Genomic DNA, 7806 nt, shown 5'->3' with positions numbered 1-7806 from the left:
AACTGCCCACCCCACCTCTTGGGAATGTGAGCATCATGTTCTTAAAATTAGTTCTGCTGTCTGGGAATGATGGCATCTTTAGGGGACCCCGAGAAAATTGAGACAGTGGTTAAGTCCTAGAAGAGCTAGTGGTTGTCCGGTCTCAGTGTGATGGGAAAGTGCAGAGCTGATCTGAATGAGGTAATTTCAGCATTAGTAAAAGGTACCACAATTTTTGTTGGGTCTATTCCTGATAATTGATGAAGTCTCAATTTTCCTTTCAGAATCAGTTCAGATTCTATATGGATTTGTTGTATAATATTTTAAATTGTATTGCTTTTGTTTATGTTGCATTTGTTTAACTCTGTGAAGCTGTTACTGTGCCTGTCTAAAACACCTGATGGCTAATAAAGAACTGAACAGCCAATAGCAAGGCAGGAGAAAGGATAGGCAGGGCTGGCAGGCAGAGAGAATATGTAGAAGGAGAAATCTAGGAGGAGAAAAGAAGGAGCAGGAGAAGAAGGAGAGGAATATACTAGGGCCAGACACCCCGCCACACAGTGAAAGTGAAAGTAAGATTACAGAAGAAAAGGAAAAGTCCAGGTAGATGAGATAATTTAAAGTTAAGAAAAGCAGGCTAGAAACAAACCAAGCTAAGGCCAGGCATGTATAATTAATAATAAGCCTCTGTGTGTGATTTATTTGGGAGATGGATGGCAGACCCCCCAAAGGAAACAAGCTACTACATTTTGGCATTCCAACATGGGGCTGTAGAAAGCTGAACAACATTTTGTCATTCCAACGTGGAGCTAGAGTAAAAGAAAATCCAACAATACAGGTCTTCAATTTTTTACTCTGTGTAGTAAAAATATTACCTTCTCTCTGCATAAGAATTCCTATAGGAGAATATGTAGAAGGTAGTACAACCAGATTACAATGAAGCTCTGGATCCAGCCAATCCACATGTACATCCTATAATATCTCTTCTACCAAAGCCAATTCTCTTTCAGCCTCAGCTGGTAATTTTCTTGGAATATTTAAGTCCTGATTACCTTGTAAGGTTTGAAATAAATTACTTAGCTATTGAGTTGATAATCCAATTGTGGGCCATAGCCAGGTAATATCTCTCAGCAAATTTTGAAAATCATTAAGAGCTTGTAATTGATCTCTCCTGATTTGTACTTTCTGTGATTGAATTTTCTGTAAACCTATTGTATATCCTAGGTAATTAACAGACTCTCCTCTTTGTGTTTTTTCAGGAACAATTTGTAATCTCCAACAAGGCAAATTTTTCTTTACTTCTTCAAACATTTTTTCCTAAGGTGTCTGTGTCTGAATCAGCTAGTAAGATATCATCCATATAATGGTAAATTATAGGTTGAGGAAACTGTACATGAATTACTTCCAATGGCTGTCATACAAAATATTGGCACAAGGTGGGGCTGTTTAACATCCCTTGTGGAAGAATTTTCCACTAATATCTTTCAACAGACTGAGAATTATTGTGAGTAGGCCCTGTGAAGGCAAATTTTTCTCTATCCTGTTCTTGTAAAGGTATAGTAAAAAAGCAGTCTTTTAAATCAATCAGTATAATAGGCCATCCTCTAGGTAATAGAGATGGCAAGGGAATTCCAGACTGTAAAGAGCCCATTGGCTGGATCACCTTATTAATAGCTCTTAGATCTGTTACCATTGTCCATTTTCCAGATTTCTTTTTAATAACAAATACAGGAGAATTCCAAGGACTGGTTGATTCCTCAATATGTTGAGCGTTTAGCTGTTCTTATACCAGCTGTTCTAAGGCCTGTACTTTTTCTGATATCAAGGGCCATTGTTCCACCCAGACAGGTTTGTCAGCCAACCATTTTAAAGGTCAGGCTGTTGGTACCTTTGAAAGATCAGCAGCTGTTGTGCCCTGTTTATGTACAACCTGAATGATTGGTGACTGTTCTTGATAATACCTTTTAATATTTTTCTCAGAAGCATGTTAGTTTATAGTTTGTTTCTGAATTGGAGGAATGTTAATCTAGGTTTTCCATTGCTGTAACAAATTACGTACCTATAAATTCATTTCTGTCACATATGGCTTTAATTTCCCTGCCTGTCCTTCTGGCCCTGTACATTCACCCCACCTTGTACTTTGTTTTACCTGAGATACAGTTCCAATCCCTAGAAGCTGAGCCTTTGCCTCCTGAAAATGAACATTTGCCTCCTAAAGAGGCCAATCTGGATGCCAAGATTTTGGTCAAACTATTGTTACATCCACACCTGTGTCTAGTAAACCTTCAATCACAATCCCATTTATTTGTATTTTCATCTTTGGTCTTTGATCACTATAGAAGTTTTCCAAAATACTTGTTTTACTTTCCTGAAAATTTTATCTAATGAAGCTGATCTGTCATCCAGAGCAGTATAGTTTTACGTAACAGGCATTAAGTCTTTTCATTGCTCTATGGAAGAGTTTCCCCAATGCTGACAGGAAATGATTGAACCAAATTTGACTTGGGTATTTCTCAATGGCGGAGAAACCTTGCCTGTTTCTTGTTGATTGCATTCATTAGTTCAGTGCCAGCTTTTGCCACAACTTCTGCATATTCCAGAAGGCTGGGGCCTTTTGTTTGGATTATCTCTAGAAAAAACACATTGTTTCTAGAAACACCTTGCCTATAATTTCTTTTCATATGACCTAGTTTACAATAATTAATTTTATTCTGGGGGCAGTGGGGAGTGGGGAGAATGACAAAGCCAAAGCCTGGTGCCAGAGGTTAGCTCTTCTGGAGAGAGACGAAACATTGTCTAAGCTCAGCCAGATTGAGCCAAGCCACTCAGAGCGATGGAGGAGTGGTACCAGAATGATGGCAGAGAAGCCTCCACACTCCCCACACACGGTAGGAAAAGTCGAGGACCCAGGCCCACTGAGGGCTGTCAGCACACAGGATGTGTCTTCCCACTTCAGCAACCTAACCACGATCGTCTTTCTCAGTGTGCCTCCTGGTCCACGCTAGGTCCTGTGAAGATGACATTACGCATCACAGGCTCTAATGTCCCTTTCCACAGCGTGAAGATGTATTTTTCCCAGTGCTGTTGCTCAGCCCTCATGGGGGACTGACATGCCTTCCCTGGCAGGGAGGGTGAAGTCAGTTCAGGCCCTCCAGCCTCAGGTAACAGAGTGAGGGTGTCCTCACGGTGAGGACCTCAGGCTTTCCTGCCCACGTGCTGTCTTTGCCAAAGTGCCCAGCTACCACTCTCCTGTGCCTTTGGCCTGAGTCTCCCCTGGGCATGTGACCATCCACCAGAGCTGCACCTTAAACAAAGAGAGGCAGCAAGGGAGGTGAAGGGAGCCTGCATTGAGACGTAGGCAAGTCCCCGTGTGTGGACGACACAGGCCTAGTGGCACTATTGGGATAGAAGGAGCACTTGCTAAGACTGCCCTGGTGACAGTTCATGTCTGCTGTGCCCCTGGGGTGGAGGGGGCCCTGGGTGTGGGGCAGAGCCTGCTAGACCTTGCCCCAGCTGCGTCGCCCTTGGGTTGAAGCAGCTTGTCCCTCTAGCTACCCAAGCAGGGCGCTGGACATTCACTCCGTGTATGGAGCTGTGTGTGTGTGTGTGTGTGTGTGTGTGTGTGTGTGTGTGTGTATGGATGGATGGGTTTAAGGGCATCTGTATACATGTATACATGTGTAGAGGTCAGAGGACAACCTCAAATGTCATTCCTCAGACACCATCCACTTTCTTGTTTGAGACAGTTTCTCAGTGGCCTGGGACTTCTTTGAATAGGCTAGATAACTGGGTGATGAGCTCCTGGCTGTGCCAGGCTCTGCCTCCACCTCACCCGCTCTGGAAAAAACACACACCACCTGAGCTGGTTTTTCATACCAGCTCTGGGACTCAGCTCCAAGTTTATAGTTGGATAATATGAATCTTGGGCCACTCTTTGAAGAGCACATGGCAATTATCTTTAATCCACACTTACCTGAAAATACAGGTCTGACATGACCGTAGGGCAGAAGACTCAAGTCCACTTCTGGGTTTGAAAACCTACTAAACCCCACCAATCACTGAGCACAAAAATCCACCAATCCCTGTGAGGGATAAATTGGCCAAAGAAAGAAATCCTTGCTCCTGACTTGACCTCAAGCCTGGGACTAGGGCCAAGAGAAAAAAAATCCCACCAGTCCCTGAGCTTGCCCCAAGATCAGGCCACAATAATCCCACCAATCCCATGCTACCCTGGACTGCTCTGCCCACACCACAAGAAACCCTATATTTATAAAGCCGGCCTCCTGCTCAGTTCCTTGCTGCTCCTCGCCAGAGCAGAGGCAGCTACCCTCTTGTGTCTGTCCCAACAAATGTCTTGTTTTAGGTTTGTTGTGTGGTGTTGCTTTGTGGTATTCCTTGTCTCCTGACTGCCAGGATACCTTCCCCCTCAGAGCTGTAACACCTGCACTGGGGGAGCCTTTCCCTTCAGAACTGCAGCACTTACAATGGCAAAACCAGAGGAAGAGATGCCCCAGGTGCCTGAGGTGGAGTCAGGGACAGTGACTGGCAAAGATTTGGATTGTCTCTTTTTCTCGAGGAGAGCGCTCTTTGCTGGGAGGTGAGATTGTAGTGTGGGGAGCTTCGTGGAGGAAGGCAGGTGTGTGCCAGGCAGCTCGGGAATGGGGTGTGATCACAGTCTGGTTATGTAGCCTCTAGGCACGTTTCCTGTTTTGGAAACCCTTTATCAAGTGAGTGTTGGCATGGCTCTGTCCACTTCACTAGACCTCGTTTCTCCAGCTCTAAAGGCTACAGAGAACCTACACCAAGGCCAACCCAGTCCTTCCCTCCTAACAGCCATCCTAGCAGGTAGTTACATGACAAACTTTTCCTGGGGAGACACAACACAGTCTGCTCACCCCAGATGGGGAGGCCACAACTGACCTAAGTACCATACCACCAAAGCCCAACATGGTGGGCCAAAGGGTTTTATTGGGGTTACTTACAGGAATAGCAGTGAGGGGTTACTTACTTAAAGAAGCAGAATGACTCACAGACAACTGCATCACCAAGGCCCACTCCAACATGAGTGACAGCTCACAAAGCTGGGAACCTGGAGCCCAGGGCACAGTCTTCATGGAGCTCAACAGTTGGTCTGTTGGTCTAAACCTCTTCCAGTGTGACACCTGAGTGGTTTCTGCTTCTTCCAGGCATCTTGTCTGGTCTGAGAATCTTATTTGCAGCTAGGCTTTTCTGAATCTCCTTGGCAGCTCTGTTCCCATGGTTTACTCTGGTAGGGAGGGGCCTAGTGAATCCTGTCGGTTTCAGGGACTTCCTGAAGCTATTCTGAGTTATTTACTTTCTTGCTTGTGGAGCTTCCCTGGAGGATGGACTGCTTCAATCTCGAGAAGGCTGTTACACAATATCAGGTGAGGAATTTCTATGGCCACAGGAGTAACACTGGTGGTTAATCCTTTTTGATCAGAATTGTGTAGCCAGTGGCTGTGGTTCTAGCCACAACCTCCTCACCACATGGCTGAGGTACTTAGTTACCCCTTGTCTAGGTTTCAAGGTGTGGCTTCCAGTGTCCCAACATGTACTTCCTGCTGCCTGCTACCTATGGGCTCCCTGTAGCCCCAACAAGCTTCCTCTTCTCACCCTGAGCCCTGGAGATTGTGGGGTGGTGCCTGCTGACCAGGCCACTGTCCTCTCTGGCTTCCACATTTCCTAGTGCCCTCTACCTGGATGGCCTTCCTCTACCATCCTGACTCTTCCAAAGTAACCCTCAGGGAAGCCCCTGGACTCTAGTGTTTTGTTTTTTTAATGAGTGTGTATGAAGACATATATGTACAATAGAGGTGGAGGACACTCTCTGTGTCATCCTCAAGAACATGGGTCACCTCCTTTGAGACGGGTCTCACATTGCTTTGGAGCTTACCAGTCTGGCCAGGCTGTAGGCCAGCAAGCCCCAGGGACCCTCCTCTCTCCTCACCCACAGCTGGAATTACTAGGATCCACCACGGTGCCCAGCGTTTTTGACATGGCTTCAGGCTTGATCTCGGATCATCATTAAAGGCATTACCACGGCACCACTCCAGCACTTTTTCTTTTTTTCTTGAGCTGAGGATCGAACCCAGGGCCTTGCGCTAGGCAAGCGCTCTACCACTGAGCTAAATCCCCAACCCTTCCAGCACTTCTTAAGTGGCTTTTATTTTGATTTGTTTTTTGTTTCTGAGACAAGACTTCATCCCAGGCTGGCCTTAAACTGATCTTGTTTCTACTGAGGAGGGCTGAGATCGGCACCTTCATAACGCTGTCCTGCACAGCCCACTGTTGACGAAGAGATCTATCTGAACACAGGGTCTTCCCATCTCATGTCAGACCCCAGCAGGTTCCTTCCAACGGGCAACAACTTTTGAAAACTACAGAACATTTGTAAGAGAAGAAAATCATTCATGATCTACACATTTTGATGCCTTCAGAACCGTCTTGGAATACTGTCAGTTCATGGACTGACAGCTCCCTGTGTAGATTGCATTATTGTCCCTTGGACACACACTGCCTCACCTGACAGGCTTGACCATGTGCTTGGGCCACTGGAATGGGGTGGACTGAACACCTGTCACGTGTGAGCAGGAACTGTCTGGGCTTGCAGGCTTTGGCTTGGCCTCCTTGCTTCTGCCATACAGGGCAAAGTCTAAGACTGCTGCTCCTTCAACCTGGCGTCCTGAGCAGGAAACATCCACGAGACCTGGACCAGGCCCCATCCTTGATGTAACTCACAGCCAACTTGCAGGTCCAGGAAGGAGTTTGTAGTTACAAGTCATTGAGATTTTTGTGTGTGCAATTTTATGTGTGCAACAAATTACTACTGTTCACTGAGTACATGTGTATGTGTGCTACTGTACTCTTGTGAAAGGCAGAGAATTTTCAGGGGTCTACTCTCTCTTTCCACCAAGTTATGCAGGGATCCAGCGGAGGTCATTGGCTTATGTAGCAAACACCCTTTCCTGCTGAGACACCTTGCTGGTTCTTAAATTTTTTTATTTTGACCTTAGGTTTGCTTGTTTCTTAAGACAGTCTCTCATTGGCATAGAGCTCAACAGTTTGGGTGAGCTGGCTTGTAAACCCAGGGGATACAAGCTCATGGCACCACACCTGGCTTTTGTGCGGGTTCTGAGGGTCATACGGGTCCTCATGCTTACACAGCCACATGCTCTGAGCCGGTTATCCGGGCCAGCCAGTGGGATCGCGTTGTTAAGCAGAAGCCACTGTTACAGAAGTGGCACACGCCAAGCTGGAGTTTCTGTGCTGTGTGGCCATCACTCCCAGGCACAGCCCTGGCTTTTCAGAATCCAACAATTGCTCACTCCTCCACGGGCACTTACCCGTCTTGAGGTAACAGAGGCCTGACTGTCGACCGCCGATTTGGGTGGGACTTTTCCGACAGTGGCTACCAATACTACCCACATTGTTGGGGGACAGCAGGTAAGGGTTTGTACTGAGTACCACCAACCTCTTAACCATCCTGCAGAAACACCTGCTCTTCCACCCCTAAAAATTTTTATTTTTTAAAATTATTTTATGTGTATAGGTATTTTGTCTGAAAATATGTCTGTGTGCCACATATCTGCCCGGTGTCTGCAGAGCCCCGAACAGGGAGTTACAGATGGTTGCGAGCCACCACATGGGTGCTGAGAATTGAACCCAGGTCCTCTGGAGCGCGACCAGCGCTCTAACCTCTGAGCCACCTCTCCAGCCCCACCTTTATGCCTCACTAGGACCCGAGCTGTTGCTTTCAGGTACTTTGGGGGATGAAGTGGAGAAAGGAGGGAAGGAATGTTGGGCGCC

This window comes from Onychomys torridus, chromosome 11, assembly GCF_903995425.1.
Source record: "Onychomys torridus chromosome 11, mOncTor1.1, whole genome shotgun sequence".
Taxonomy (NCBI): Eukaryota; Metazoa; Chordata; class Mammalia; order Rodentia; family Cricetidae; genus Onychomys; species Onychomys torridus.
The sequence above is the reverse complement of the archived record's forward strand: the minus strand, read 5'-3'. Positions refer to the sequence as shown.